This window comes from Sapajus apella, unplaced genomic scaffold (assembly GCF_009761245.1).
Source record: "Sapajus apella isolate SASKATOON/1434 unplaced genomic scaffold, GSC_monkey_1.0 scaffold92, whole genome shotgun sequence".
Lineage (NCBI taxonomy): Eukaryota > Metazoa > Chordata > Mammalia > Primates > Cebidae > Sapajus > Sapajus apella.
In genome coordinates, this window is record NW_022437032.1 from 8295851 (window position 1) to 8305949 (window position 10099).

Sequence of the window (10099 nt, forward strand, 5' to 3'; positions counted from 1 at the left end):
CAGGAGAATTGCTGGAACTTGGGAGGTGGAGGCTGCAGTGAGCTGAGATTGCACTATTGCACTCCAGCCTGGGTGACGAACTGGAGAGATCCCGTCTTTAAAAATAGGCCATTCTAGGCCAGGCATGGTGGCTCATGCCTGTAATCTCAGCACTTTGGGAGGCTGAGGACAGCAGATTACTTGAGCCCAGGAGTTTGAGACCAGCCTGGGCAAATGGAAAGACACCATTCCTACAAAAAGTTACCTGGGCATGGTGGCACACACCTACAGTCTCAGCTACTTGGGAGGCTGAAATGGGAGGATTGCTTAAGCCTAGAGAGGTGGAGGCTACAGTGAGTTATAATTGCACCACTGCACTGCAGCCTGGGTGAAAGACCCTGTCTGAAAAAAAAGGAAGAAAGAAAGAGAGAGAGATGGAGAGAAAAGGAAGGAAGGAAGAAAGGGAGGAAGGAAGGGAGGGAGGGAGGGAGGAAGAGAGAAATAAAGAAAATAAAGAGGCCAGGTGCAGTGGCTCACGCCTGTAATCCCAGCACTTTGGGAGGCCAAGTGCCAACATGGTGAAACCCCTATTTCTACTAAAAATTCAAAAATTAGCCCGGTGTGGTTGTGGGTGCCTGTGGGTGCCAGTAATCCCAGCTACTCGGGAGGCTAAGGCAGGAGAATTGCTTGAACCTGGGAGGCAAAGTTTGCAGTCAGCCAAGATCGCAACATTGCCTTCCAGCTTGGGAGACAAGAACAAGAATTCGTCTAAAAAAATTTGCCAGCGTGGTACCTGGCACCTGTAATCCCTGCTACTTGGGAGGCTGAGGCAGGAGAATTTCTTGAACCTGGGAGGCGGAAGTTGCAGTAAGCTGAGATTGCACCATTGCACTGCAGCTTGGGTGACAAGAGCAAAACTCCATCTCAAAAAAGAAAAGAAACGAGAAAGAGAGAGATGGAAGGGAGAAAGGATGGAAGGAAAGAAGGAAGGAAGGAAGAAGGAAGGAAGGAAGGAAGGAAGGAAGGAAGGAAGGAAGGAAGGAAGGAAGGAAAGATCGTTCACAGACTGAAAACCCCACAAATGGCTCATAATCTATAAAAATAAGATCAACTCTGATCAGAAATGAATTTAGAACTATGAAGTGCCACTACTTTTTCACCTGTCCGCTTGGCTCAATGAAAAAATAATGTGGCCAGGGTGTGAGGAACATGGCACTGTCAATCAGACTCAACTTTGGATATAGTAAAAGAGACAGGAGAAACTGGTGGCTCAATGAGATAAAAGTTTCCTTCTGTGCTCACTTCAGCACATATACTAAAATTGGAATGATACAGAGAAGATTAGCATGGCCCCTGCGCAAGGATGACACACAAATTTGTGAAGCGTTCCATATTTTTTTTACTTAAAAAAATACGTTAAAAGAAAAAAGTTTACTTCTCTTCTCATGTGAAAGAAGTCTGTAGATTAGTTCTCCAGGGCTAGTATGGCGGGTCCTCTTTCCCCAGAAACCTTGTTTCTGTCTGGCTGCTTCATCTAGCACTCCATTCTAAAATCCACATGACTTAAGATCGTGGCTGGAATGCCATCCATCAAATCTGCATTCCTGGCAGCAGGAGACAGGAAGGGAGAGAAGGGTGCACCCTTTCCATTCTGGAAGCCTCTACTCATGCCAACTTATATCTCACTGGCCAGAACTTAGACATATGACTAAGCTATAAAGTGACACTACTTTTTCACCTAGACCTGACTGCAAGGGAAACTGGGAAACTTAACCTTTATTCCAGGTGGCAGTGTGCTAGAATAAAAATTGGAACCTGGCCAAGCACAGTGGCTCAGGCCTACCATTCCAGCCCTTTGGAAGGCTGAGAACGGAGGACCACTTGAGCCCAGGAGTTTGAGAACAGCCTGGGCAGCATAGTGAGACCTAGTCTCTACAAAAAAAAAAAAAAATTTAGAGATGGGGTTTCACCATGTTGGCCAGGCTGGTCTCGAACTCCTGACCTCAAGTGATCTGCCCACCCCAGCCTCCCAAAGTGCTGGGACTATAGGCGTGAACCACCACGGCCAGCCACCCATTTTTATTTTTTGTTCAGGGACTATAGGAAAGGTGAAAGCCTCATTCTTAGGCATTTCCCCTATGGTAGCCCACCGAGGCCCACAGCAATCAACCTTACATCCCACCACAAAGCAATCATGGTAGAAAAAGAACACCTCTTTTCCATCATTTCTAGAAAACATCTCAGAACTGACTCTCATCGGTCTCTTAGGTCACATGTCCCTCTTTCAGCCAATCACCACAGCCAGAGCTGAGCTCTGTTGATGACAGGGCTGACCTGAGTCACCTGCTTATCCCTGGAGCCCATGGGTGGCAGTCTGCCTCACCAGAACCACAAAGACCAAGGGGGCCAAGGAAACCCCCCAGGAAACCTAGTGCTCTTTGCAGAAGGAAGAGGAGGGGTTGCTAGGTAGACTGAGCTACAAACATCTACCACAGTCACGGAGGGAACTAGGGGAGGGCCACCCCAGAAGCCCACAATTTCCTAACGTGAAGTTCACTGCTCACACAGCCACCCCAGCTCTTTCTGTTGCCTAGGAGCTCATGTCAAAGAAATCACAAAATGTAAACACGGGCTAAAGGAGAAGAAATCAGAGGAGAAGAGTATGCGAAGGGAAGAGGTTCAGGGTGGGAAAACAGCCTGCCCTTGGACTTTGTTACCATATTCACCTTGTCAAAAGTTTCTAAACCTGATAAATGACATTCCAGAGGACTGAAATAATTGGCACATGTGACTGAGGAAATGCTGTCAGTAATCACTGAGAAATTGTGGAGAGTGGGAGCAACTGGAAGACTGGAGTTGGGCAAATGTATGTCATTTTTTTTTCTTTTTTTTGAGATGAGTCTCACTCTGTCACCCAGGCTGCAGTGCAATGGCACGATCTTGGCTCACTGCAACCTCCACCTCCAGGGTTCAAGTGATTCTCCTGCCTCAGCCTCCCAAGTAGCTGGAATTACAGGCGCCGGACACCAGTCCCAGTTAATTTTTGTATTTTTAGTAGATTCGGGCTTTTACCAGGTTGGCCAGGCTGGTCTCAAACTCCTGACCTCAGGTGATTCACTGCTGCAGCCTTCCAAAGTGCTGGGATTACAGGCGTGAGCCACCGTGCCCGGCCAAAATGTACATAATTTTCAAAAGCTGAATCCCAAGCCCTGAAGACTGATTGGTTTGGGTAATTATTCTTCCTCTTCCTCTTTTTCTTTTTCTTTTTTTTTTTTTCCGAGACAGAGTCTTGCTCTGTCACCCAGGCTGGAGTACAATGGCAAGATCTCAGCTCATTGAAACCTCTGCCTCCCTGGTTCAAGTGATTCTCCTGTCTCTACCTCCCAAGTAGCTGGGACTATAGCCTGCACCATGGCACCCAGCTAACTTTCGTATTTTTAGTAGAGACAGAGTTTTGCCATGTTAGCCAGGCTGGTCTCAAACTCTTGACCTCAGGTGATCCGTCTGCCTTGGCCTCCCATAGTGTTGGGATCACAGGTGTGAGCCACAGTGCCTGGCCTCTTTTCTGTTGCTTCCTCTTTTCTTCCTTTCTCCTTTTTTTTTTTTTTTTTTAAGATGGGGTTTTACCACGTTGGCCAGGCTGGTCTCGAACTTCTGACCTCAAGTGATCCACCCACCTCGGCCTCCCAAAGTGCTGGGATTACAGGCGTGAGCCACCATGACCGGCCCTTTCTCTCTCTCTCTCTCTCTCTCTCTTTTTTTTTTAAAGGCGGAGTTTTACCATGTTGGTCAAGCTGGTCTTGAACTCCCAACCTCAGGTGATCCACCCGCCTTGGCCTCCAAAGTGCTTGGATTACAGGCATGAGCCACCACATCCGGCCTCTTTCTCTCTTTTTTTAAAAGACAGTTTTATTGCGTGTAATATACATGCCACAAAATTCACTGCTTTTGTGTGTGTAATTTGATTATTTTTAGTAAATTTTTAATATAATGAAGCTTTTTCATCACCCCAATAGGAACTCTTAGGCCTACTTATCCTTAATCTCTGATCCCACTCCTAGCTCCAGGAAACCACTAATCTACTTTCTGCTCTAATACATTTGTCTTTTCTGGCAGGGTGCAGTGGCTCATGCCTATAATTCCAGCACTTTGGGAGGCCAAGGTAGGCAGATCACCTGAGGTCAGGAGTTCAAAATCACCCTGGCCAACATGGTGAAACCCCAACTCCACTACAAATACAAAAATTATCCACGCATGGTGGCACATGCCTGTAGTCCCAGCTACTTGGGAGGCTGTCAGGAGAATCACTTGAACCCAGGAGGTGGAGGTTGCAGTGAGCCTAGCTCACACCATTGCACTCCATCCTGAGCAACAGAGAGAGACTCCGTCTCAAAAAAAAAAATTGCTTTTCTTTTTTTTTTTTGAAACAGCTTTTTGCTGTTGCCCAGGCTGGAATGCAGTGACGTGATCATGGCTCCTTGCAGCCTCGATTTCCTGAGCTCAAGTGATCCTCCCACCTCAGTCTCCCCAGCTGTTAGAACCACAGGCATGCTACTGCACCTGGCTAATTTTTTTATTTTTTGTAAAGATGGGGTCTTGCTATGTTGCCCAGACTGGTCACAAACTCTTGGGATCAAGCAATCTACCTGCCTTGTTCTCCCAAAGTGCTGGGACTACAGGTATGAGCCACCTCACCCAGCCCCATTATTTTCATTTTAGTGTATGTGTATATATGTGTCTACTGAGTCATAGTATAAAACATATATTTTACTGTGGATCATTGTCCAAAAGGTTGAAAACACAGTTATTTACCGTCCTCTTATTACCTAACTTTTTATGTGGGTTTATTGTCTCTCATAAAGCAAGAACAAAACTTTCAGAAGGCAGTTTCCTTGTATCCTTGTTTTATCAGTGATTTAAAAAAAAAAAAAAAAAAAGGCCGGGCGCAGTGGTTCAAGCCTGTAATCCCAGCACTTTGGGAGGCCAAGGCGGGTGGATCACGAGGTCAAGAGATCGAGACCATCCTGGTCAACATGGTGAAACCCCGTCTCTACTAAAAATACAAAAAATTAGCTGGGCATGGTGGTGTGTGCCTGTAATCCCAGCTGCTCAGGAGGCTGAGGCAGGAGAATTGCCTGAACCCAGGAGGCGGAGGTTGCAGTGAGCCAAGATCGCGCCATTGCACTCCAGCCTGGGTAACATGAGTGAAACTCCGTCTCAAAAAAAAAAAAAAAAAAAAGTACAAGTGTGTTCTTTCCACTAACAAAATGAAAACAGAAAGCTTTGATTCAGTCTTAGTAAAAATTAAAAGCAATTCTAGGGCTTCTTGTTAACATCTAGTACTTGGAGCTTTCTGTCAAATAAAGGAAAACAGGGGCGGATGCAGTGACTCACGCCTATAATCCCAGCGCTTTGGGAGGCTGAGGCAGGAGAATCGATCACTTGAGCCCAGGAGTGCGAGACCAGCCTGGGCAACATAGCAAGACCTCATCTTAAAATATTAAAAAATTAAATGAGAAATAAAAGGGAAAATGAGTTGTGATACATTTTCACTCTGATGGCCTCACCAACACAGTGTGCAGGGGAGACCCAGACAGATGGGATGAAGGCTTTATTTTTGTTTATGGAGGCTACGGCTTTTTAAAATAGTCTCTAAGAAGAAGCAAGAACATTTGCAATCTAATTTTGAGTTCTTCGTAAGCCATTTCATTTTTTTAAAGTCCTCATGGAATGGTCATTCAATATTAAATAAGAACTTTCTATTTCTAGAAGCATGTGAAAGATTGTTTTATTCTTTAATCTAGAACAACAATCTGTAAACTGTTTATGTAAAGGACCAGATAAATATTTTAGGTTTTGTGGGCCCTCGGTCACATTGACTCAACTCTGCCAGTGTCAGGCAAAGCAACCATGGACAGAATGCAAATGAATGGGCAGGACTGTGTTCCGTCACACTTTAGCTTCCTGGACACTTAAATTTGAATTTGACAAATATTCTTTTTTAACCCCCACCCCCTTCTCAAAATATTATTCTTTTTTGGGTTGTTTTCAACTGTCCAAAAATGTGAAAACCCGGCCAGGTGTGGTGGCTCACACCTATAATCCCAGCATTTTGGGAGGCTGAGGCCAAAGGATCACCTGAAGCCATGAGTTCAAGACCAGTCTGGCCGACAGGATGAAACCTCATCTCTACTAAAAATACAAAAATTAGCTGGGCGTGGTGGTGTGCACCTGTAATCCCAGCTACTTGGGAGGCTGAGGCAGGAGAATCGCTTGAACCTGGGAGGCTGAGGTTGCAGTGAGCTGAGGTCGTGCCACTGCAAGACTACTCCATTTCAAAAAAAAAAAAAAGGGCCAGTGCGGTGGCTCATGCCTGTAATCCCAGCACTTTGGGAGGCCAAGGTGGGCGGATCACGAGGTCAAGAGATCGAGACCATCCTGGCCAACATGGTGAAACCCCATCTCTACTAAAATACAAAAATTGGCTGGGCGTGGTGGTGCATGCCTGTAGTCCCAGCTACTCAGGAGGCTGAGGCAGGAGAATTGCTTGAACCTGGCAGGCAGAGGTTGCAGTGAGCCAAGATTGCGCCACTGCACGCCAGCCTGGCGCCTGGAGACAGAGTAATACTTTGTCTCAAACAACAACAACAAAAACCGGACCCATTACTTATTTCTGGGACGGGAAACCATGCAGCGGCACAGGGTCTCAATGGGGAAGATATTTTCCTTTGTGCCTTTTGAATTCTGAACCAAGCTGAAATTATTACCCATTCAGAAAACAAAATTTAAAAAAATGTTAAAAGTAAGCAAATTTCCTATCACATACTTTTTCTTTGCACGGCCAATGAGCACAAATGGTTTTGAGTTCAGTTTTTTGTTTGTTTGTTTTTAATAGAGGTAGCATCTCACTTTGTTGCTCAGGCTGGTCTCAAAAAGGCTTTTTTTTTTTTTTTTTGAGACAGAGTCTCCCTCTGTCGCCCAGGCTGGAGTGCAGTGAACGGCGAGCTGTTGGCTCACTGCAACCTCCGCCTCCCTGGTTCAAGTAATTCTCCTGTCTCAGCCTCCTGAGTAGCTGGGACTACAGGAGCACGCCACCATGCCTGCCTAATTTTTGTATTTTTAGTACAGACAGGTTTTCACCATTTTGGTCAGGCTGGTCTCAAACTCCTGACCTCAGGTGATCCACCTGCCTCCGCCTCCCAAAGTGCTGGGATTACTGCGTGAGCTACCGCACCTGGACTGTATGACTACTTTTGAGCTACAACTGCAGAGTTGAGTCGCTGCACCAGAGCCCTCTGGGCCTGCAAACTTAGAGTATTTACTGTCTGCTCCATTAAGTAAAAAGTTTGCTGACTCCAAGTATAGATGTTCTTGAGTTTTCTTAAACGTCACTTGATAATGAACATTTAGTGTTCATCCCAAATGTTCGTAGCTGTAGATAATGCTGTGATGCATAATCTGCCCATGTCTAATTGTCCATGTTTGCACGTTTCTCGAATGTAGGATAAATCCTAGAAGCAGAATTGCTGGGTTAAAAGGTATGTGCATTTGTAATTTTGATAGAAATTGTCAAGTCATTTCCAGAGATTATATCAGTTTACATTTACTCCCACCAGCAGCAGATAAAAGCAATCAATTTCCCAACACATTTTCTGACTTAGTCTGCTATCAGGCTTTTTGATCTTTGTCAAAGTGGCAGGTTAAAAATGGTATGTCGGTATAATTTTAATTTTCATTTCTCTTATTGTGAGTGTATTTCTGTCACAGGGCTGCAATGACAAATTACCACAAATTTAGTAGCTTTAAACAACAGAAACGTGTTCTTTCACAGTTCCAGAGACTAGAAGATCAAAATCAAGGTGTCAGCGGGGCTGTACTCCCTTCTACGTCTCTAGGGAAGATTCCTTCCTCGCCACCTGTACCTTCTAGAGATTGCCAACAATTTTTGTTTTTTCTTAGCTTGTAGATGCATTACTCCATGCTCTGCCTACACCTTCACCTGCCTTCTCCCCTACATGTCCATGTCTCTGTGTCCAAATTTTTCTTTTTCTTTTTTGAGATGGAATCTCTGTCTGTCACTCAGGCTGGAGTGCAGTGACACGATCTCGGCTCACTGTAACCTCCACCTCCCAGGTTCAAGCGATTTTCCTACCTCGACCTCTGGAGTAGCTGGGATTACAGGTACATGCCACCACACCCAGCTAATTTTTGTATTTTTAGCAGAGACAGAGTTTCACCATGTTGGTCAGGCTGGTCTGGAACTCCTGACATCAGGTGATCCACCTGTCACGGCCCCCGGAAGTGCTAAGATTACAGGTGTAAGCCATGGCGTCCGGCCTAAATTTTAAAATCAGCCTTTGATTTCAGTCGCTTATTAAAGACATTTACACTGTTTATGACACCAACCTTTTCTTTCTCTTTTTTTTCCCCTTCCTTCCTTTTTTTCTTCCTTCTTTCCTTCTCTTTTTCCTCCCTCCCTCCCTCCCTCCCTTCTTTCCTCACTCTCTCTCCCCCTCACCCCTCTTCTCTTTCTCTTCTGTTTTTTTTTTTTTAATGTTTTACTTCCTCAACATTCTTCCTTTAACCCAAGTTGCTATTTCAGATCAGGAAGATTAAGAGGCCATAGATAACTTTTTTTTAGCATTTCTGTGAATTATTATTATTTTCTTTTTTGAAACAGAGTCTCGCTCTGTCGCCCAGGCTGGAGTGCAGTGGTGCAATTTCAGCTCACTGAACTCCACTTCCCGGGTTCAGATCTCCTGCCTCAGCCTCCTGAGTAGCTGGGACAACAGGCACGCGTCACCACTCCCGGCTGATTTTTGTATTATTAGTAGAGACGGGCTTTCACCACATTGGCCAGGCTGGACTTGAACTCCCAGCCTCAAGTGATTCACTCGCCTTGGCCTCCCAAAGTGCTGGGATTACAGGCATGAGCCACCACACCTTGCACTTTGCCGTGAATTATTCTACAGGAAGCTCAACTTGATCAGATCCTGTTTGTCAGCGGAGAAGCAAAAACAAACCAATACAACACACACATCAGGGTTTCTTAGCACAAAGATGAGTGACAAAGGTAATTCCAGCTCTCTCAACACTCCTTCAATAAAGAGATACTATTAGCCAGGCGCAGTGGCTCACCCCTGTAATCCCAGAACTTCGGGATGCTGAGGCGGGTGGATCACGACGAGGTCAGGAGTTTAAGACCAGCCTGGCCAACATGCTGAAACTCCGTCTCTACTAAAAATACAAAAATTAGCTGGGCATGGTGGTGCATGCCTGTAATCCCAGCTACTCAGGAGGCTGAGGCAGGAGAATTGCTTGAACCGGGACCCGGGTGGTGGAGGTTGCATGAGTGGAGATTGTGCCACTGTACTCCAGCCTGGGCTACAGAGCAAGACTCCGTCTCAAAAAAAATAATTAATTAATTAAAAATAAATAAAGAGATAATATATAGAAAGTGTTTAAGCCACAGCTTTAAACAGTGAGTAACTGATCGACTACCCTACTGTTTTTATACACTGCAAGACAGTAAAAAATTAGGTGTTCCTTGAATAATTGGAAGTTGAATAATGTACTTACGTGTTACAAGTTTCCAGTTTCAATGCAAAAAAATATACCATAAATCCACAATTACATTTTCCTTTTAAGATAGAGTACACAGAGCTAGGTGAGGTGGGTCACCCCTATAACCCCGATGCTTTGGGAGGCCGAGGCAGAATGGTAACCTGAGGACAGGGGTTTGAAACCAGCCTGGGCAACATAGTGAGACTCCAATATGTACAAAAAATAAAAAGATTAGCCAAGCCTGGTGGTACCTGCCTATAGTCCCAGCTACTCAGCAGGCCGAGGTGAAAGAAGTGTCACCTGAACGCAGGAGTTTGAGGTTGGGTAACAGGAATGTTGATACGTTTTCAACATTTACACACAGTTCCTTAACTTGAACCTGGTTGACACTGACCAGCTGAAGCCCATCAGTTTAAGATAAAGACCATTCACTTGTTTTACATTCCACTATCTTTTGATGTGTTGGGAGGGAGAGAGGAAGACAGGCTTTCAAGATCTGCCTAATAAATACATTCAGCCGGGCGCGGTGGCTCAAGCCTGTAATCCCAGCACTTTG

At 45.2% G+C, this 10099-nt stretch overlaps 1 non-coding gene across 1 annotated transcript; it reads left to right on the top strand.

Annotated features, from left to right (window-relative positions):
• The first annotated feature begins 1273 nt into the window (after nt 1–1273).
• Nucleotides 1274–1377, top strand: LOC116535235. Its single transcript, XR_004262112.1, has one exon. It is a non-coding gene; the product is annotated as a U6 spliceosomal RNA (small nuclear RNA).
• Nucleotides 1378–10099: the final 8722 nt, after the last annotated feature.